Below are 23,182 nucleotides of genomic sequence, written 5' to 3'. Positions count from 1 at the left end.
AAAAAAAAAAAAAAATGAAGCTCTTGCATGGCAGCTACGTCTGCTCTTCAAACACATCAATGTAGGAAGGTTGCTCTTGACTTCTCAAGTGAACTTCGAGGACAAAATGTAAGATGTAACAACTGAAGATTTGGGACAGCGGCTGCTAAAAGTAAAGGAACAACATTGGGAACTAAACGGATAAAAATGACGCTAGAGATTCAACAGTAAAAAAGCAGTGGCGGTGTTCACAGTTCGCCATTTTGCTTTACTGATGAGACTAGCGATTAATTACACTACAGAGAAAGATAAACTTGTAGCGGAGAATGTTGTACCTTGAAACACTTTTGCCACTGGCCATCTCTGTAATTGAAGTTTAATACATTTTCTTATTCCATTTTCAAATGATGGCATTCTCTTTCTGTGTGCTGCAATCTTTTTCGAAGATCATCAGAAATGCACCGGAGACGTAAGGTTTTGCCAAATTTGAAAAAATTTTCAAGGTGAGGAACTAATGTTCTACTGAAGCTTAAAAGTGCTGCAATCAGACAAAATCTTGTCACTAATGTATTTAATATGCGATCTGTTGTATCATTTTTTAAATATATATTTTTTAAAATATATAGAATTTTACTCACCATAATTTTGAAAATTAATAATTAACAAAATGGTTCAAATTGTTTTAATATTTTTAGAGACCTTAAATGTGTAGTATTAAAAAACCCAAAATGCTGCACAGAATACAGCCAAATGTCTTACAACAACAAAAGCAGTAGCAAATACCAGAAACTCCTTATGGCGGTTATTAGTACTGATTACTTAATGTATAAATCCGTCACTAGATCGAAACGCCGACCAGATAATGTGGTATATTCTTAGATATAGTATACTCAGTACAACACTCTCCCCTACTTATGAGAAAAATGCAGTACGACAGCCTTATCATTAACAGAGATAGAAGAAGGTGTAAAAGGTCTTATATTACAACAGGACTAAAGGGGCTGCAGATACACTCGATCAACTAGTCGGTACAAAGACTACAGCATGTTCCAAAACGCCGCACAAAGGGATCCTCCCGTGTCACATACCTCGGATTCTATTGGTGACAGAAAGGCGGGGTGTTTTGGAAAGCTCTTGGGATACTGACTGGATATCCAGCAGGAGTATCGTCGTAGTGTCGCTATCCACCAGTACAGGATCAAAGTATAAATATTAAACACTTCCTCCTGCTTAGGCAGTTGGAGAAAATCGGTTGGTTCCTTTTGGACTTAAGGTGATCTACTTTGGCCCTTAACGATTAATGGAGACACCATTCATTCATGCGCGGTGCCGTAGGAGACCCCAAAATACCCATTTTTCCAATTCTTTGTACCAAAGCCAAGACGCAGATTCCACGACGGCTATGGACAGCATATTACTGAAAGTTTATAATACATTCATCATATCTCGACCTCGAACGACCTTGAAAACTTTTGTGGTATCGTTATCCGTTTCCGAGTTTCAGAGGTTGAAAGTTACTTGGAAGTGAACGTAAAATACGCACATAATATCCGGTATGTTGCGAAATCTAGCAGTATCAGATGACGCAGATTTTAGCGTTATACTGTCTAGGAATTTATCTAGAAGTGCCATCTTCCCGTTTTCAAAAATCTTTATTCGATGTCGAGAAACACCTTAAAAACGTGGTTTTTGAATACTAAAACTGAGCCACGGATACCAAGATGGCTACGGACAACAAATGGGTGAATCTTTTCGGGATATATTTTTAAGATCATGATCTGGAAAAACTTTGAAAATGCTGCTGATATCTTTATCCGCTTTCGAGATAGAGAGGTTCGAAGTTACACGTAATATGCGTACGTAAAATCCAGTAACAGATAATAATGTACTTTATAGTGACGTAGCACGGAGAAACATGCTTTACAGTGAAGTCGTTGCCATCAGAAGGATTTAGGGATCCACATACTGAAGTACTGAAGCACATGCAAAATTTTTATGCACGTAAAACACGGTCTCAGGTATAAAAAAAAGTTATTTCAATTTTACATAAGTAAATTTCAAAATTTTACTGGCCTGCAAAGTTCTTTCCTTATGAGAGACATGCACTTCTCTTGCAGGGAAAAGAAGGGAACTAGCGGGAAAATGCTCATATTGCTGCCGGAAAAAAGCGACTCTATCCGAAAACTGACGTACCAATACCTCATTCTACATTCCTCAGCACTTTTTGCAGTTCTCTAAAAAGTTTGGCGTACGAACATATTCGTGCTTTTTTGTACTGGGAGACAAGGAGACAGCAGCAGTGGGAAAGGGAAGGAAAAGTAACAAACAGTGGAAGATAATAGGCAGTGGTTGTGATACAGAAAGAGCGAAGAAGACAATGTGAGTGTGAACGGACATAGTGTCAGTGGAACAAAGTGACAGAGGTAGAATAGTGCTATGAAAAGAGTGAAGAAGAAAATTACAGTGGGAGAGGAATAAAGAGGAGGAGAAAGTAGATGTTGGTGAGAGCCAGTGATAGTGAGAGACAGAGACTATGACAATGACACCGAGGAAGAGAGAGATAGTGACGCTGGGAAGAAATGAAAGAGGTGGTAGAAGTGAGAGAGAACAAGAGGAAGACAGTGACTGTCAGAGGAGACAGTAATAGTAGGACAGGCCTAAGGAGTCTGTGGCTGTGAGACAGGAGACAGTGATACACACAAAGAGATAATGACATGACTGAGCGAGAATGGGCAATTGGAGTTGGTACGCCTGTTTTCAGACTAAGTCTTCTAAATAGCAGCATAATCGCATATTTTGTGCTCCTGTAGGAGTATTTCCCTCTGGTTAATCCTTATACCTGTAACTAAAGACAAATCACTCGCCAATATCCTACTCCTTTCTACATATAATGCTTCTGTTCTATACGTTTCAGCACATCCGTGTTCCAACGCAACGAGTTCCTTAAAACTATCCTGGACAATACTTTTCAGGTTGCTGCTCATATTCGCCAAAAGTATCAACAAGTGTGCTGTAAACTTAACATCTGAAGTGTTCTCGGGCAGAAAAATCCGAAAGATTGAGAGCTGTGTGGCATACAGATGCGCGGACGAACCGTGGGACACCTCTTTTAACAGGTACGAATTCATAGTAAACTCTGACACGTAACGTACCATGGTAGTACTGTATTTATTGTTGATGCAAGGCATGAGTGAAATATCCGCCACATATGTGAGGACAAAATTAAAAAGTTTAAGTAGCAAATACATTCGTACTAACTGTTAAAAAACACCAATTTACATATTAATGTAATTATTAACAACGTTATTATTACGAACATTGTGTGCACTTAAACAAAAAAATTAGCATTTCTGCTATTTAATATGGTAGAATTACAAACGATCTATTACCTAATGAGAATGTAAATAACAGTATTGACCGAGGACCAATAACATTAATACTGGCGATATTACACTCACGGGAAAAAAATCATAACACTAAAAAATAATTAATGTAGAGTAATGCAATTTCGGAAATAGATTTTTCTAGCCAACATATTTATGTGATTAATACTGCAAGACCACAGGTTAACGTAAGACGAGATAAGCCACTGAAAATGTGAAATGCTGGTATAATAACAACCAGTGTAACCACCATAATGTTCAGTGCAAGCATGCAAACGTTAATGCATCGGTGTAGTACAGGTGCCGGATGTCAGTTAGTGGGATGGGATTCGATACCTGTTGCATTTGGTCGGTCAATACAGGGACGGTTAATGCTGTTTGTGTTCGACGCTGGAGTTGTCGTCCAACGGTGTCTCCTATGTGCTCGACTGAAACTGACCTGGTGATCGAGCATGCCAAGGTAGCTTGTCGATACTCCGTAGAGCATGTTGGGTTTCAGCAACGGTATGTGCACGACCGTTATGCTGTTGTTATACACCCCATGAAATGCCGGCCGAAGTGGCCGAGTGGTTCTAGGCGCTTCAGTCTGGAACCGCGCGACCGCTACGGTCTCAGGTTCGAATCCTGCCTCGGGCATGGATGTGTATGATGTCCTTAGGTTAGTTAGGTTTAAGTAGTTCTAAGTTCTAGGGGACTGATGACCTCGGAAGTTAAGTCCCATAGTGCTCAGAGCCATTTGAACCATTTTGAACCCCATGAAATGATGTTCATGAATGGCAGCACAACAAGTCGAATCAGACTGACTGCGTGGGGTAACGACAAGAGTGTTCCTGCTGCCTTACGAAATCGCTCCCCAGACCATAACTCCAGGTGACAATACAGTAGCATGTAGACAGGTTGGTTGCAGGTCCTCAAATGGCCTCCTCCTAACCAACACACAGCCATCACTGGCACCGTCGTAGAACCAGCTTTCATCTTTAAAAAACAACGGACCTCCACCCTGCACGTAAATGAGCTCTCGCTTGACACTATTGAAGTTGCAAATGGCGGTGGTTTGGGATGCGTGTGTCTAGGACGCAGACAGCTTGTTTGTAGGTCATGAATTGGACTCCTTCTAACCAACAATGCCATCACTGGCACCGAGGCACAATCAACGTTCATCGGAAAACACAACGGACGCCGTGAGCTCTCGATTGACACCACCGAAATAGAAAGTGTAGGTGGTCTGGGACGAGTGGAATGCACGTTACAGGCCGTGTGACTCGAAGCTGTCCTTGAAGTAACCGATTTGCAACAGTTCACTGTGTCACTGTTATGCCAACTGCTGCTCAAATTGCTGCTGCAGAAGCAGCACGATGCGCCAGAACCATACGCCGAGCACAATGGTCTGCCCTCACGGTGGTGCCCGGGCTTCTTGCGACCGTACATTCTCGTGACCACTCCTGCCAGAAGTCAGGTACAGTGGCTACATTCCTCCCAAGTCTCTCTGCAGTATAGCAGAAGAAACATCCAACTGCTCGTAGCACTATTACACATCCTCGTTCGAACTCAGTGCGATGCTGACAATTGCGTCTTCGACGCCTTAAAGCCGTTCTTGACTGACGTCAATTCTCCACGGCCAATCTCAAAGGTAAATAGCGCTCACGAACTTAAGGAGTGTATTTAAACTAAACACAGTGGTGGTACTAGCGCCGCTCTCGTGCGACTGGCACGAAATTTAAACAGACGTAATATTTAGGACGTAGAACCACGCCTGCCAACTCTCCTTAAGGTCGCGCAACCCCTTATTGGAGTTGTGGTTTTCTTCCTGTCAGTGTATGGTGTAATAATAATAATCATAGTGATAATAACAGAGATAAAATGTTCTTATCCGTGCACTAAAGTGACATTTTCTTACACATCGAGATCTGAGGGAGAGAAATGCTGGTCGGCTGTACCAGATATGGGCTCCGCATTATAGGGAAGTTCTATGTTGGGAAGGGCATTTAGATGAAGTGGAGTAAGGAGGGCGTAAAGGATTAAAGGCATAAGATATTTTCGTCTTAGTCATTTGATGATGGACGTGCTATTTACTTCTTTGATATAATGATTGAGGTCATTCCATTGTCAGGTTTCTGTTGCTGTAGAGGACTTCGAGAAAGCAGCTTGGTGAGGGAGTGGAACGCAGATCTGTTTTTCACATCGGGCAATGTTTTAAGAAAGTGCTTCATAATAAAATTATGAACAGCCGACCAGTTGCAATGGATAAAGAATTCTTTACCTAGGTTTCGACAAATGTAAATTTGTCTTCTTCAGAAGGTGGCAATATTACATTAGTAAGGACCAATGTACCATCGCCGTTTTTACAAATGTCGGCATTCATCCATTTGTCAATAATGAAATACAGCCCTAGAATTAGGGTTTGTCACGTAAATATAAATTAGTACGTGGATCCTACAGAGCTAGGGCTATATTTCATTTTTGACAAATTGATCTATGCCGACATTTGTAAAAACGGCAATGGTACATTAGTCCTTACTAATGTAAAATTGCCACCTTCTGAAGAAGACAAATTTATATTTGTCGAAACCTAGGTAAAGAATCCTTTATCCATTGCAACTGGTCCGCTGTTTATAATTTTATTACGTGGAACCGTTGCTGTTGTGCAGCCATGTTTAAAATACTAAAGTGGTTCATATTTAACAGAACAGAATATCAATGTAGTAAATTTAAAGAAGGAGCAGCAGCTTGTACCATCGACTAGGTTCACTTCCCGGCTTCTGTCCCAGTGATGAGCACTAGGGACGCTGCTTTCGGCCACATACTTTCGGGTCAGCCTCAGGAGTCGGCCGTCCGCCTCAATTAGCCGCAGCGACCGCCAGTAAAACATTTACTGCGGTCGACGCAACGACGGCGACGGCCGCCGCCCACCGATCGCGTCCAGCGGCCGCATTTAGACGTCACTGCTCCATTATGGAGGCTGCGCCGGGCTGTGCGGCAACCGTATGGACGTCGGACTGCGGCTGGCAGCGGGCTCTCAGGCGGCCACGCCGCACTTTACTGCGGGCCGCGCGCCGTAGGTTGCGGTTGTAAGGCGCGATACACGGCCGCAGCCGGCTCGGTGGGCAGAGCGTAAAACGCGGCACTACGGCTGCAGATCTGCCGTTGCGAGTGGCGCGCCCACCCACTCCCCCTCACGGCACCGCATTTACGGGCCGGCCGCACGTCCGTGGCAGCCGTTTTATGCGCTCTGGTTATCTTGTACTCGAGTGTGAGCGACTGGCCAGGTGACGTAAAGTGGCTAGCGGGCACAGTAAAGGCGCGGTTGCGCGTCCACTTGCCGAAAGAAACTGTCACGTAAGAGACGAAGGAGTTGCCGTTACGGTTCGAATCTCCGCAAATGTAGAGCGCTGCTTTTAGAACGTATGAATGTTCCAAGCTGGAATCTCTTAAAACTGCAGTCTTCTGTATCGTTTCGCCCGCGGCAGCCGAAGTGAATTCAGAAGACGCATAAATTCTCACAAACACAAAATATCGACACATTTAAAATTCACACAAGAGTAAACAGTTTCTATTTGTAAATCTTAAATGTTACATATCATTTATAACTTTATTCATAATTAGTAAACTTCCGTCATTAATTTAGAGGCAGTAATGGAACATACGAGGACTATTCGGAAAGCAAGACACGATCGACCGTGAAATGGAAATCACAGCGAAAATTCGACAAAGCATTGCACAGCTATGTTGGACAGTATCTCTAGTAGGCCAGTAGACAGCGCCACGTAGCTCTTCTCAATTCTGAGCGCACAGTGAGCGAGCAAAGATGCTTAGAAAACAGTGTCTCCCGTCAAATATGGGAGCCTGCCGAGAGATTTCGCTTTATTTCATGCAACGTAACTGTTACGCAGTTCCTTCTTCACGAAAGTTCTCGGCCGCACACTGCAGGGACAATGATGACGCTCCTGCAGCGGTTTCGATGCGAAGTGTTTGATCACCCACTATACATTACGCACTCGGCTCTATCTGAAATTAACAGCTGACTTTGAAGAAAACGTTTTGACGCAGACTGCGAGCTGCAGTCCAGCGTACAAAGTTCTCGGAAAGCGCAGGAGGCTGATATTTATGACGATGGTATTGGAAACTTGGTACAATGTTACTACAGATGTCTAAGCTGGAGCGGTGAATATGTAGAGAAATAGGTGGAGGATGTAGCCAACTATTAAAAATAAACCAGTTTTGATTTTCCCTGTGGTTTCCTTTTCGCGCCCGATCGTTCCTTAACTTCCGAATAGCCCTCATACATATTACGTCATATAAAAAGGAAATAAGTAGAATATTATAGTGCCAATTAATACATGAATAGTCTAGGCAGAGTGGATGTGGAGCAGGAAAGCTTCTGTGAAGTTTGGAAAGTAGGAGACGAGGTACTGCCGCAAGTAAAGCTGTGAGCAGGGGACGTGAGTCGTGGTTGGGTAGCTCAGACGGTGGAGCTCTTGCCCGCGAAAAGCAAAGGTCCCGAGTTCGAGTCTCGGTCCGGCACACAGTTTTAATCTGCCAGGAAGTTTCATATCAGCGCACACTCCGCTGCAGAGAGAAAATCTCATTCTGGAGTGTGGATATAATTTTCGATTCTCAGAATGGTTCTCGGTACGTACATCGTTTTTTCCAGGTAACTAAAAGAGGTCTCTAAACCTGTAAGATCATATTGTCTGTGACATTTCTACATAGCTTAGCATGTGCTAGCCGGTGACACATTACAGTACTTTTCATGTTACATGTCTTTCCTGATGGATGGGGTGTTGACATATCGTCCCAACCATGCTAGCAGTGAAAACGTAATAATTAATATAGGATGAGTTGTGCATAGAGTCGCGTTAATGGGCACACGAACGTTACGTTGGGTAGTGTTTAAGCAATTGTATAGTTGGATATTTTATTTCACTTGTAAATAATAATTAAAAGACATGAATTGGAGAATCTTTCGCGATGAGCACAAATTTTTACGGGCCCAGATGTCAATAAACGCAATTCATCACAGTACCCATTCATTGTGTGGATACCAGCACGAGGAATAATTTACGTCTGGCTTTATTACATTTACAGCCAGATTCGTACCTCCTAAGCCAACATGGACAAATTGCACCTTCTTTTGAGTAAATTCATGAATTTTTTAATTTGTGAATTGTGTCCGTGAGACAGAAGGAAGTAGCTGGGGTCTTCTATTGTTTGAAAATTAATAAACTAAATGGAGATAACCTTTTGTTGCGGAGAATATTGTCACCATTAGCTGTTGATTCTGTGTGGCAGTTAATTACAGATGTCACGAGCAAGAGGTACACATTTTCATGCTGAGTCATGCATAATTGTAAACTGTATCCCTTCAAAATCTCTGATTGCCTTCAAATTAAGTAAACTGCATTACTTTGAAAATACAAATCGCGACCATGAGAGGATCCTCTAAAAACAGAAAATATTATATCACTGTCTTAGATTATTCATCTTCAAACAATTGAACACAATGAATGTGTTCTCCTCAGAAACAAAGATCTAATTCACAAATTGACTCCCATTTATTCTATAGGACCTACAGTTTGCTCTTGTCTTCAGTAAATATCTGATTATCAATATAACAAGGTCAGCTTTAAATTATTTTGCATGTCTGTATCTACACTGAGTATTTAAGAGCGATTTTCATGCATCACAGACTGCATGCAGCTCAACGTAAATGACATGTTGATCAGAGACAGTCAAGAGCTTCCTCTAGCCGCTAGAGAAATTCATCTCTCCTAGAAATAAGGAAGTGCTAATATATCTGAGGCAAACACCATTTATAATTTTGTATTCCACGAAGAAAATTTCTTTATTTACGCCACATTCTGTTCTGGGACAGCTATTCTCATCGTCATGTCTTTTGGGCGAAGCACGTTTTACAACGCATCGCCTTGAGCAGTAATCCAGTAAGATGCCTTGTTTTTATTCTCGTTGCCTTATTTTATCATTACTTCTTTTTTCCCCTTTTTGCAGCGTGAAAGGTAACAACTTCTCATGCTCTGAAAAATGTGACATGTGATCGTGAAATGTTGCTATGATGACACTTTACAATGGAGCGAGTAAATGCTACGTTGGCTATTTTACATTAATGGTGTATCATCCTAGACACTAGACCAATGACAAGAAGGTTGACGATATCAACATGATATCCCTTTACTGTAGCAAACTGAATTTTTACTAACGCCATTCATTATGCTAGAGCAGTTTAAACATCAGAAAGTAAAAATAGCTGCTTAAAAACAGTTATTACATTTAGTATAAACGTTTGTATAGGGTTCTTTTCAGCAATCTAATTCTGGGCGAAATATCATTAATACACCTATTTGGGATCAACAAAAACAAAATAAGGGAAAAATACTTTAACTATTTTAATGCCTTACTATTATTTAATGCTAATTGATTTTTAATAACTTGTTTTTGATTTCATTGAACCACAAATTTAAGGCTGCACCTCAAAGTTATTGGCTTGTTATGGTCAATGTTTAGAAATGGCCCTCTTATATAGGACCCACGGCTCAAAGGAATTACTCTAGTAAATGCAGTTCACTTCAATTCTGAGTTATTAAATTCACATGTGACTAACAAGTAATCGCACAACGAATTAACAAATATGAGGACTGATCCATGAAAATTTTTTCAGTTGTAATATATCTCGCGTACCTTAACTAAAAATACTGAATACGCCGCCGATAGTACAGTAAAATTCAGAGTGCGAACAACTTGTGATAAGATACAGAAAAATTATTTCGCCCAACATTAACACAAACCCAAATACAATAATCATAAATAAGACCTTGTTGCTGTCGTATTTATAGAAGCTTACTTGCTTCCGGTGTGGTGTATGACTGTGCTACTATGTGCCTACTCATTACTCCTCTTCCATCTGGACGTTCACAAGGGCCTGAAATCTGTTTGTGTCGATAGCGAGAAATAGATCGCAGCACATAACAAATGGGATGTATGTATGATGGCGGATTTACACAGATGTGATTAAAGAGAAACGCATTAACCAATTCCATCGTGAATTGGTGTACCTGTGTCAACACCGATAGCGTGCCTCTCTCCAGCGCTTCAGCCTCAGCATATGCTGTAAGATGGGAACAACAGTTCGGCGGCCTAATCTACACACGATCCATGTTCGTTTGCGAGCTAACATCCCAGAGATGTTCGGCCTCACATGCTGTTCCCCTTCATGGAAATGTCTTGACTCAAACTCGTCTAGGTGTTGAACCGCACATGTCGCATTACACGCCCTAAATTAGACCCTTGTAACCCTTTGGTTAAAATGTACTGATTATGGCAAGTTTGCGAAATACAAAGTTAATATAACATATAATAACAGTAATAATAATATCGAGTACTAAATTAACGACCCATAAATGATAGACGTCTCTCAGTTCCGATTTGGTAAGAATAATGTTTATTCAGAAAGAAAACTAATAGAGAAAGTGGTCGTATTTAGAGTTACTGTTACAGTCGAGCGCATATGCATTTGATACAGTTCGATCATTTGCAATCTCATCCCGAAACACAAGTCCGACACTCCACCTCGTCATATATATTTAACACTGCTACATCCCTTGGCGATAAACTGCTTCTGCGGGGTTTCCCTATGACGTAGGTTCTCGTCTATCTCACTCGCACACTACAGCGCTAAGGCCTCAATAGGCAGTAAGTAGACGCCTGTGAGTTTCCCTATCTCGTAGTCAATCTGCGCTCTTTGTGGCACACGGTCTTCGACGACAGGATTTGTTTCAAAATTCCGGAAGGCTGACTCTTTCGGCCATATACTTAAATGAGAGCTAAATGCTCGTTAAATAACACATTGCAGGCAAATTTTAAAGAATGGAGCTCGTCTTCGTTACTTTTCGCTCGCCATATTATTGACGATCTTCACTGAATAGTAAATTTTGACTACGGGTTATGGGTGTGCCTTGACCCTAATGATACCAGCTATTAGCGGAGTTCTTCCTAAAATCATGCCTTTCAACAGCTACAGTTGCCTAGAATGTAAAACAGTTTGAGGATAAATCAGTTTACTGTCGTTTAACGAAACAGTATATTTTGTTCAATGTTCACAAGCACAAGAATAGATATTAAAGTAAACGAAGTTTGTCATATAGATCTCAGCACTCGAACCAGTTAAGAGATGATTTTTAGTCTTTGTTCCAATTCACAAGAAGTGAAGTGCTCACCTTAAAAGGGGAAATAATCTTGAACATTTGACACGCGGTTTCCTAAAATATAGTGGGCGGCACACTAAACAGAACATGTAGAACGAAACACGGGTTTTCCGGATAAATCCATAATCCAAGTAAGTGCACTGTTACACAGTTTCACCAGTTATATCATTCGACCTAAACAGAACAATGTCAGCCATTTTTAACTTCATCGGAAGACAGGCGGACGTGAACAGATTCACAACAGGGCGTAACATGTATTACGACTGAAAACGATCGAATAACCTCGGAAGCAGATATGTTGTTACTTATATATGCACGGTTCGAACTGCGAAGGCAACGCTTACTCCAAAATTGCTTCTAGCATTGGCAGCAGTGCCCAGCCAGTACCCTTTATGACTACAAAATTGTTTATGCAGTTGTTAGTTGAAGACTAATAACGATACCAATTTTTCTATAGGTATCTATGTATTTATGTTCTATAACATCCTTAGCCTGACAACCCTTAAATTTCGAACTCCAGAATTTTCCAGACTGAACCAACGGTAGATGGAGGCCCCCGAACTGTCTTTGTTTTAATTCTGAACTGTTTTAAAATTTAGGGGAAATCTTACTTCATTATCGTGTAATGAATATAATGTTGTCACTTTGGCTATGTATCGTAATAACAAAGATTAGCTAAACTAACACATCAGGTACATTAGGTACAAAAATTGGTTTTTCTTTAATAATTCCAAAAGTAGATGTGTCTTCATGGAAACTTCTATCGTCTTTTAATGATAAACTGAACCTATTCCTAGAAATTTAACTCTGTAGCTTTCATATTACGTCTTACAACACTTCAAAAAAAGTGAAATAATTCAAAAAGTAAAAGATGTTGCTTCCTGAAAACTTTATCATGTTTTTATGATAAACTGAATCTAATACCAAAAGAATAACCTTCTGGCGTTAATATTACGCGCCTCTTAGAATTTTGCAAAAAGTGGATTCTCGAAGTAAATAACTAGTAAGCCACGCTGAAATTTTTAATACTTAACCCCTTCATAGTCTTACACAATATGACTAAGTTTTGAAACAATATTTCAACATTTACTTCTGTGTAAGTATGAGGGGGTGCCGTCTCTTTGTTCGTGGCTCATGACGTACGTCAGGCAGTCTGATGGACTGACCTTGGCTAAGCGATTGGGAAAAAAATTAATACTTGACTCGGCTCACTAGCGCTGGCTTGCTTCCTAACACTGTCCGCCTCGAGAAAAAACACCTGAATTCTGAGATCGGACAACGGAGGTAATCATAAATGAATAAAATGTTTTAAAATTATTTTCCGATATATGCAGAAAGTACATCGACGAAATTGGAAAGCATTATCCCCACAAATCCTCAGTCCAATGTTTGTTACACTTTGTGAAGATGTCATTATATAATGGATATGAACATCAGTATGACTTATGAGCCCAATGCACGAATATATTCCTGTATTCGTTGTAGAGTGGATGCAGACAGCCTTCGAATGTCGTCTTGAGAAATTTCTAGATAAGCCTGAAGCACATGCACGAAAGTTGGTGGCTGGAGGAGGGTATGAAAGAGAAATGCTCTGTGAGTGATAAATCAGGGGCCAAAGAGGACAGTCAAGGACCTGTACATTTCTCAGACGTTTGTGGTATGAACTTCAGTGTTACCCTGGTATGAGAACTGAGTTTCTTGCCACATATTGGCGAGCATTCATCCTGCCTTCAATAATTATCAAATCACTCCAGTTGTCATATGAAATGGCTCGCCACTCAATGATTCCATGAGTTGGGGAGGTATTTCTGCTTCCAATGACCATACGCCATGTCACTACAGACACAATGATATCGATCTGACCACCGCAGACAGAAGTGAGACTTATAACTGAACTACACAGAGATATAACCCACGTCCGACTTCACTCTGGCTCTTCACCATGCAACCCTGTAATGTCATTGGAATGGAGCCGTGCAGCGATGCAGATAGCTCTCATTGCCCTTCAGAGACTCTGTGTGCGGTACACCGTCCATCCCTTAGTGCAACGGTTCCAAAAAAGCTTCCAGTTGCTCTCTATTGAGGAACCTACTGTGATGTTCATGTGGGTGATGTTCTCGTCGGTTTGAGGAGAAAAATGAGGCTGCTGATAATTCTGACAAGGCTGCAGTCCTCCTACCTCTGTCACCTAGCTCTACCACGCCTTCGGATGACCTCCGTGTTGCCATCTGTCGGCTGGTTGTGTCACTCTGGCGTCACCGCTAGTCTTCTGTTCACGGGAACAAGCTCCGGGGAATTAAGAAATTCAACTTCACCCAATCTCTTGGCCGACCTGGTCTCGGCCTCCTTACGCGAGGAGACCATTAAGCTAAGTTGCGTACTAGGCATTGTCATTTTAGCCACCGCCATTTGTTAAGTGGTGACCCACGTCACTTCGTGCTCATTGTTGTCAACCTCTGGCGGTTCGCCATTTGATGAGCGATTGCTCTTTATTTGACCACCTACATTCTAATGTATGTTTGCCGTCTTAGTAACCGGCTGTTTTAATGGACGACGCGTGGGCTGTCGAGCGCGTTTTACTTTTTATCCTTCGTAGCAATATGGCGAAGAACATTTGATCTTTGGTTCGGGAGCTCCGCTGTCTCTACAGCTTATTTTGTGGATCGTTATCCACGAGGAAGTCCTTGTTTACAGATCGCTTCCCTTCCATCGATTGGGCTCAAGGTATAGTCGCTTGTAAGTGCGTTTCCTTCTTGGTGATGTAAGGTTATGACGTGGCCGCTTATGACCTTAGTTGTTTTTGCGCCCTAAAACAAACAAAAAGAAGTAATCCCTTCTGGGTTCCATACAATTTACTCCAGAGAACGTCAGCAGTAGGGGTGCGCATGCCGTGCGCCAGGCTCTCAAAGGGTGACTGCAGACCGAGGAAGAGGTCAGTCTGCTTGAAGAGCGCAGTACTCCTTCAGAAACCAACCCAGCTTGTTTTCCGGCTGGAACGCGCACCCGCGTTCCGGAATACATCACATCAACAGCACACGTCAGTCGAGGACCAGGCAGGAGGCCGTGTGGGGAGGAGCAGCCCAGAGAGGAGGTAACCATCGGCCGTGAGAGGACGATCTATGAGAGTCTGCTACCACCTGGAAGGCCCTTTCTGAAAGGCTATAACGAGTGAGCTCGTTTTTGAGCAGTTTTAAATCGCGATTGCTCGGCAGCCTTTCTTTTTTCCTTCATCTGGAATGAAGTGACCACGTCTAGGCTTTAGTTTGGCGGGAATGTGGTGTTGTGTTTAGCTGCGGTTCTAAGTGCTGTTCGGTTAGCCCTGTGGTAATATGAAATGTGCGGAAATCCACTGGCTATGTCAACGGTACAGCTCAATCTCTGGTTACCCACATTTACTAAAGAGCTTCATTCTTGTTCTATGTATCTAATAAGCTTTTAATGGTCAGAAATTCTATGTCTTGATCGGTGATACACCTGTCTCTCGTGTAACACATTTACGTAGGAGTTTCAACCACGTTCTCTCTATTTAAAACGTTTTTCTGGCTTGTTTAAATCATTACGGTGTAACATATGCTAACTTGATTTCATCATGTAGTTTTTTCTGCTAAGTACGCTTTGCTTATCGTTGAGTAAATTGCTTGCATTAAGAAACTGCTGTATATTTGACTCCATCTTACATTTCGAGGAGCAGTTATTGTGCATTCATTGAACGGTGGCGGGGACGGGCGTCATCTTGCTAACTCGGTGCCAGACTACCTTTTGAACGCGATTAAAAAGACATCATACAAAATTTTGCATCACCTCGGTTGCGAGAGTTCCGGAACCTGTACAGAAAATTGGAATAGAGATCAACATAAACATCAACTCCGCCCCTTTAATTGCTCATGAAAACCAAACATTGCACGTTGTACCACCATACAGTGCGAACTTCAGAGGTGGTGGTCCAGACTGCTGTACACACAGGTACCTCCGATACCCAGTAGCGCGTCCTCTTACATTGATGCATGCCTGTATTCGTCGTGGTGTACTATCCACAAATTTATCAAGGCACTGTTGGTCCAGATTGCCCCACTCCTCAACGGCGATTCGGCGTGGATCCGTCAGAGTGGTTGGTGTGTCACGTCGTCGATAAACGGCCCTTTTCAATCTATCCCAGGCATGTCCGATAGGGTTCATGTCTGGAGAACATGTTGGTCACTCTAGTAGAGCGATATCGTTATCCTGAAGGAAGTTGGTTCAAATGGCTCTGAGCACTATGGGGTAACTGCTGAAGTCATCAGTCCCGTAGGACTTTGAAATAATTAAACCTAACCAACCTAAGGACATCACACACATCCATGCCCGAGGCAGGATTCGACCCTGCGACCGTAGCGGTCGTGCAGTTCCAGACTGTAGCGCATAGAACGTTCGGCCACCCCGGCCGGCCTGAAGGAAGTCATTCACAAGATGTGCACGATGGGGGTGCGAATTGTCGTCCATGAAGACGAATGCCTCGCCAATGTGCTGCCGACAGAGTTGCGCTATCGGTTGGAGGAAGGTATTAAAGTTTCGTACAGCCGTTAGGGCGCCTTCCATGACCACCAGCGGCGTACGTTGGCTCCACATAATTGCACCCCAAAATAGCAGGGAACCTCCACCTTGCTGCACTCGCTGGACAGTATATCTAAGGCGTTCAACCTGACCGGTTTGCCACCAAACACGTCTCCGACGATTGTATGGTTAAAGGCATATGCGACATTCATCGGTAAAGAGAACGTGAGGCCAATCCTGAGCGGTCCATTCAGCAAATTGTTGGGCCCATCTGTACCGCGCTGCATGATGTCGTAGTTGCAAAGATGGACCTCGCCAAGCACATGGGGAGTGAAGTTGCACATCATGCAGCCTATTGTGCACAGTTTGTGTCATCACACGATGTCCTATGTCTGCACGAAAAGCGTTATTCAACACGGTGGCGTTGCTGTCAGGGTTCCTCCGAGCCATAATCTCTAGGTAGCGGTCATCCATTGCAGTAGTAGCTCTTGGGCGGCTTGAGCGAGGCATGTCATCGACAACATTGCTTTTGTTCACTCCGAGACGCCTGGACGCTTCCCTTGTTCAGAGCCCTTCCTGGCACAAAGTAACAATCCGGGCACGATCGATTCGCGGTATTGACCGCCTAGCCATGGTTGAACTAGAGACAACACGAGCCGTGTACCTCCTTCCTGTTGGAATGAGTGGAACTGATCGGCTGTCGGAATCCCTCCGTCAAGTAGGCGCTGCTCATGCATGGTCGTTTACATCTTTAGGAGGGTTTAGTGACATCTCTGAGCAGTCAAAGGGGCTGTGACTGTGATACAATATCCACAGTCGACCTCTATCTTCAGGAGGCATGGAACCGGATTGATGCAAAACTTTTTTTGATGTTTGTTTGATCTCATTTGGGAATGGATTTACACGTTATTCCGTGTTATTTTGCACCTTGACTTACCTTTAGATTGGTGGGTAACTCATGTGTCTTTATGAATGGTTTGATCTCTAAACAGCGAATGTTTTCCGGCGTATTTTAACTTATTGGGCAGATGTTTTAAGATATATAGAAAATATGTTTTAGAAGTGTGTGTGACGTGGCGTGCAGAGTAATGGGCGATGCCAGGGTTTGAGTTCTGTCTCCTGATGTTTGCTAGAGAACGGGCTAGCTGTAACTCAGCAAGCCAACTGAGTTTCTTACTGTATTTTCCTAATTCGTATATTCTTTATTAATGTATCGCAACATCTTGGGGCTTAATAAATGGTTTTGTTACGAATGATGTTCAATTTTACGTTTCCCGTTCTTTCCAGTCCCCAAGAAACCAGTAACGCCTGGCCACGAATTGTTACGGTTGCAAAGAATGGTTGCTTACGGGAGTAGGGATTATTAGTTAATTAATTGTGCTTGCTTCGTGTGTTTGCAGGTGTGTTCGGTTGTACTAGGGAGGCCAGCTGAGTGGTGGTTCGCTAGCTGCCTTCAGGAAGAGCAGTTGCAATATGAACTCCGTAAACGCGGTCAACCGGAAGAGGAAATCGTTGCTGAACTTTGCACACGTCTACGCGGGGCGACTGCATGCAGGGATATAGAGTGCAAGTTCAGATTAGGCACTGATTCCACACATTAAAGATTTGGGTCTCGTTATTAGTGATCCCCAGCAGAAATTGGCTGTTAATGATTTTGAGGATAAGGTATGCAATTGCAGCTGAGACTGAATATATTAGAACGAAGTGGAAACCCGGGCAACTTGAGGAACAATGTTCATTATTACTGCACTCGTAAAATACGAGTGACGCTCTATCGTGGGATGTGCGAGTGCTGGTGGTGGTGGTACGACATCATTTTTCTAAATTACGAAACGCTCCCTTAAAAGCATCTCCATTCACTGTGTACAACGGCTGATAAATTTTTCGCGCTTTTTTTGTAACTTGTAACTTCGGAAGAGCAGGTGACGTGTCTAAGGTATGATGGGATGTAATTTCTCAGCTCCAGTATTCGTTGTGTATAGGATTCTTAGGTGAAATGATTAGTTTGTTTCGATTGAACGTGGCTCTTTACGTGAGTGGCGCGGAAGGTATTTGAGTGAATGTTGTCGGCTCGGGCTGAAAGTGATCTGGTCGTTCAATATTTTTCCGTGTTTCAGGGGGATAGGAAATTTTGATCGAATACGTATGTGTAATACGCAAGGCGGCCATAGTTTTCGATGTTCGTCTTCCGGAATCTGAAGATGTTGCCACTACTTTGCAAGGTATGAAGCCGGAGGAACGTCGCAGGTTTTATTCACTGAGAGGCCAGTAAGGTACAGCGATTTGTTCCGTTTGGTTACCTGCGTTGAAGGTATTAGGTAAGGCGATCTGAGGCGCGATCCGACAGAGGCTCTGACCACGCAAGTGAAGGGACGACGAGTGAAGGTGCTCCTGCAAGAAACGTTAGCTTGGGAATGGGGAGTTGCTATCGTCGCGGTTTATGGAGACATTTCGCCCGTCAATTGCCCTAAGCGCAAGAGTTCGGTATGCAGCTGACACCGTAAGACGGTAGGGCGCCATTCTTCAACCAGAACTTGTAATAAGGTGCGGGCTGTAGTAAATAATCAGCTTTATTTTGGGTAGGCCTCTATTAACGACAAAACAGCGTGAGACATGTTATATACGGGCGGTAGTACTTCTTTATTAAATTAACACTGGCACTTTAGGCACCAATCAATGGTCTTGCCGCAGTGGTAACACCGGTTCCTGTCAAATCACCGAAGTTAAGTGCTTTAAAGCTTGGCTAGCATCTGGATGGGTCACAGTTAGTCTGCCACGCGTTGTTGGCAAGCGGGGTGAACCCAGCTTTCGCGACCAGTTGAGGAGCTACTGGATTGAGTAGTTGCAGGTCGGGTCATGAAAATGGAAAACGGCTGGGAGAGCGGTCTGCTGACCACATACTTCTCCAGATCCGCATCCAGTGGCGCCAATTTTCTGAAGGTGACATGACGGTCGGTAGCTACCGTTGGGCCTTTCGAGGCCTACTGAGTTTAGAGTTACCTTAAGGCACTGGTTCGTGTGTAAATTTTTTCACATACGTCCTGTTACTCAGGCTTGTAGAACAGTTAATGGGCAGCCATTGCCTTCACTTGATTTAATCACTGTTTATTGTAAAATAGGTGTTTTCTCTTACCCTTTGAATCTGATTGTTCTTAAAGGTCTGATCATTAATCTGCTGTTGCGTTTTGATTATGTTAACAAGAAAGGTTTAGTCTTGGATAACGCCGATAGCCAATTTCATTTTAAGTCCAGGCTCCTGCAAAATTCATTATTACGTATCCGGAGTATGTAGCGTGGTTACAAAGTCCTGAAGGTTGAATGCAACCCATTTCTCGCCTACTGAGGCGCAAACCTTTCTGTGTATTTTGCGGGAAATTCCTGATGTCTTAACCGACAAGCTGGGAGCCACCAGTAAGATAGAGTACCGGATTCTCATTCTGATCAGATCGCTATACAGCACTGACCTTACAGATGTAGATCTTCCGTCAACTTATGGGGAACATGCTGCACGATGGAGTGAATAGGCCGTCCACTTCGCCGTACACCTCTCCGATGTTCTTGGTCGCCTAGGGGAATGGGTCAGGCTATGGGCCGGTTGTGGACTATCGTGCTTTAAACCACAAGATCGTCTTGGAGTCAGTCCCTCTGCCCGATTTACAGTTACTTGATGTGGTTCGCTGGGACGCCGTGCTTAACTTATGAGTAAATTAAGCGTGTTATCGTATTCCGCTAGAAGAAGTTTCGAAAGCGATGACGTCCTTTTCAACTGATTGTAAATTGTACACATTCAATGGAATGCTGTTCTGATTATCAACCGGTACCGCAGTTTTTGTCCAGATTGCTCGATTCTGTTATGGGGGATGTCAGGTTTAAGTTCGTTTACAACTATCTTGAGGAAGTGCTCATCTTTAGTAGGCCGTTCTCTGGACATTCCGAACACCTGCGCTAAGTCTTTACGTGGTAATGGGAGGTCGGACTTACCGTCAAGTTCCCTAAGGTCCATTTGGCTCGCCAGGAAATCTCCATCTTGGGTCACATACTTCCTGCTGCTGGCATTAAGACTCATCAATCGCGCACCGGGACTACCCATAGCTTTCGATCACTGATACCCAAAAAAGAGCGTAGTGTGAAATTTATTTAAAGAATTTTGTCTCTAGTTTGCAGACCTATCTGCTTCCTTAAATCAGTTGCGCTAGAAGGACAGGGAATTTAAATGGACCGACTGTCAACAAGCTGTTTTCAACGCCTTGAAGACAGCATTGAGTGACGCCTCTGGCTTAAAGATCCCTCCTTTTGAACGGTCATTTATTGTTTAAATAGACACTTGTAACTCTTGTGTTGTTGCCGTACTCTTACTGGAGCAGAACCGTGATAATCGATGGGTGGTTTAAGTGACCGAGGTCTCTTTCCCCAGCAGAAGCTTTGTATTTGGTCTATGAGTTAGAGGCCTTTGCCGTGCTATTGGCGCTTGAGGAATTTAAATTCTACTTGTACCGTCGGGAGTTTGCTCTGGAAACAGATAATCAGGCTATTAGTTGACTTTTAGCGCAAACCCTAAGACCTGTTGGATCGCCCGCTGGGCGGTGCGAACCTCACCATTCCACTTTTCTTTGGGCACATTAAGGGTGACGAAAACGTAGTCGCCGACGCCCATAGTCGAATTTTTAAAGGGGGGGGGGGGGGGAGAGAGAGAGAAGAACCTGTTCACTGTTCACTGTTCACTCCACAGATTCAAGGGAAGCGTTTGGTGTATTTGCATTGTTAAATGAAATACACTCCCTGTTCGGAAAAAAAAGAGCCAGACTCTGACTTAGGTTCGATTAAGCAGGGTATGACAGGAGGAAAGGAAATAATGGCTACAAATTGCAGAAGGTATTGCTTTCTTACTATATATGGTGCGACGGATGATTAAAATTTTTTCCCACGACGAGTTGATACAGGGCACCTGGGAGTGTATGAAACTGTCCGTAAGATGAAAGAGGCTATTACGTGCCGTCCTTAAATAAGGGTGTCAGGAGATTACCGGGCAAGTTCTGACTTGGAATATCGCCAAATCCGATCCTAAGGGTCGCAGGTGACTTCTCCAGTCCACTTATGCCGAATATCTCATGGAGTGGCTATTCATTCAAGATGTGGGACCGTTATCTCTCAACCAGGTCCACAAATATATTTTTGTTGCTATGTAGGCCTTTTCGTGCTTTATTTGCTCAAACCCCTATCGTTGGCGTATCTACAGGAGTCGGCATACGGCATTTGACAATGTTTTATCTCTGACTGGACCTCCCAAAGTCCTACTAAGTGATAATGCTCTGACGTTTTTGTCTGGGAAGTTTCTCAAATTCTGTTTCCAATACGGCATAGCTCATGCCACCAACATGCTGTTTTATCCTCAGCCATCCTTCACTGAAAGAGTTAACAGTAGCTTAAAGGCCACGTTGATTATCTTCCGTGCCACCAACCGGACGAAATGGGATGGGTGGCTGAACTTAGCTTTCTTGCTAAACGCGAAGTTCATTCCAAGGCCCTAATGTTTTGTTACTCTATAAATTCACCACTGTCCAGTCTCTGCTCAGCAAACCATCTGTTTCCAGGAAAGGTTACTCCAGGAACTAGTCAGGACAACTGGAGAAGGGGCAAACTAAATGTATAGTGTTCCCACGAGAGAGAAGAGACGCGGTGCAACCGAGGCGGGGTCCTAGGAACTTTAAGGTGGGGGGTGTCGTCTCCATAAGGAACTTTTGGGGTTGTGCACAGCCTGATAAAAAGAAGCGTGGGAAATTGTTGGCCGCTTTAGAGACCTCCGTCGTCTGCTCGAGGTGCTGATCACTGTCAATCTCACGACTGAGAATACGTGGACTGGGCGGAACCATCGAGGGCGTCTTAGATTAAGGTTGGTGATTCTAGTTACGGCAGTTAGAGTTACTATTTGTAAACCGCACGCTGGGGGTTGATTTTAGGTGGGGGAAATGCCGCATGGATCGATAGCTTGCGCCACAGTCCTGGATTCCACAGATTTTACGTACGAGAGCGTCGACAGCTATGGGGTGCCCATGCCGCGCGTCGGGGTCCCTTAACGTGACAGCAGGCCTCGGAAGTGGCCGATATGGACTAGAGTATGTTAGCTTGAAGAAGCCAGTATGCCTTCAGCAGCCAAGCTAGCAAGTTTTCCTGCTGGGACCTCGACTCGGTGTCGGAGCACGGGCCGTGCGGAGTGGCCACGCGGTTAGAGGCGTCATGCACGCATTGCGCGGCCCCTCCCGCCGGAGGTTTGAGACCTCCCTCGGGAATGGGTGTGTGTGTTATTCTTAGCATAAGTTAGTTTATGTTAGTTTAAGTAGTGTGGAAGTCTAGGGACCGATGTCCTCAGTGGTTTGGTCCCTTAGAAATTCACACACATTTCAACATTTCCGTATCACGGCCGATCACACCGATCCCAACATACATGGGATCAACAGTGCTCGTCAGTCGAGGAGCATACAGGAGGCTACGTGGAGAGCAGCCCACAGAGGAGGGAACCATCGGCCGTGAGAGGACGCTCACAATACCCCCTATGTGAGTCTGCTATAGCCAGGGAGGCCTCTGCCAAAAGGCTGTACCGGGTGAGAGCATTTTAGAACACATTTAAAACCGTGGTTCCTCTACTGCATTGTGCGGGATGGAATAAAATGGCTAAGGCCAGGCATTTAGCTTCGCCTATACGTTTCGTTCCCTGTAACTGCGGCTTTAAGTACTATTCGGTTAGCCTTCTGGTAGTTTGAAATGTTCAGAAGTCAGTATCTGGATCAGAGATATAGGTCAATCTCTCGTGGCGGACTGTTGCTAAAGAGTTTCACTCTTGTTCTCTGTATTTAATGAGATCACTTTAAAATTCAGAAAGTCAACTTCTTGATCAGCGGTAGTGCAGAGTCTTTCGTGGTGTAAATTTACTAACGAGTTTTGGCTTTGTTCTCTGTATTTGGCAGTTATTTACATCATTATTGTGCCCCAAGTGTTATCTGGACCTTCCCATGTACTTTCCGCCGGCTAAGTGCGCATTGCTTATAGCTGAGTAAATTGTCTGCATTAAGAAATTGC

The sequence above is a fragment of the Schistocerca americana genome, chromosome 1 (genome assembly GCF_021461395.2).
Source record: "Schistocerca americana isolate TAMUIC-IGC-003095 chromosome 1, iqSchAmer2.1, whole genome shotgun sequence".
Taxonomy (NCBI): Eukaryota; Metazoa; Arthropoda; class Insecta; order Orthoptera; family Acrididae; genus Schistocerca; species Schistocerca americana.
This window is presented reverse-complemented; position numbering follows the sequence as displayed.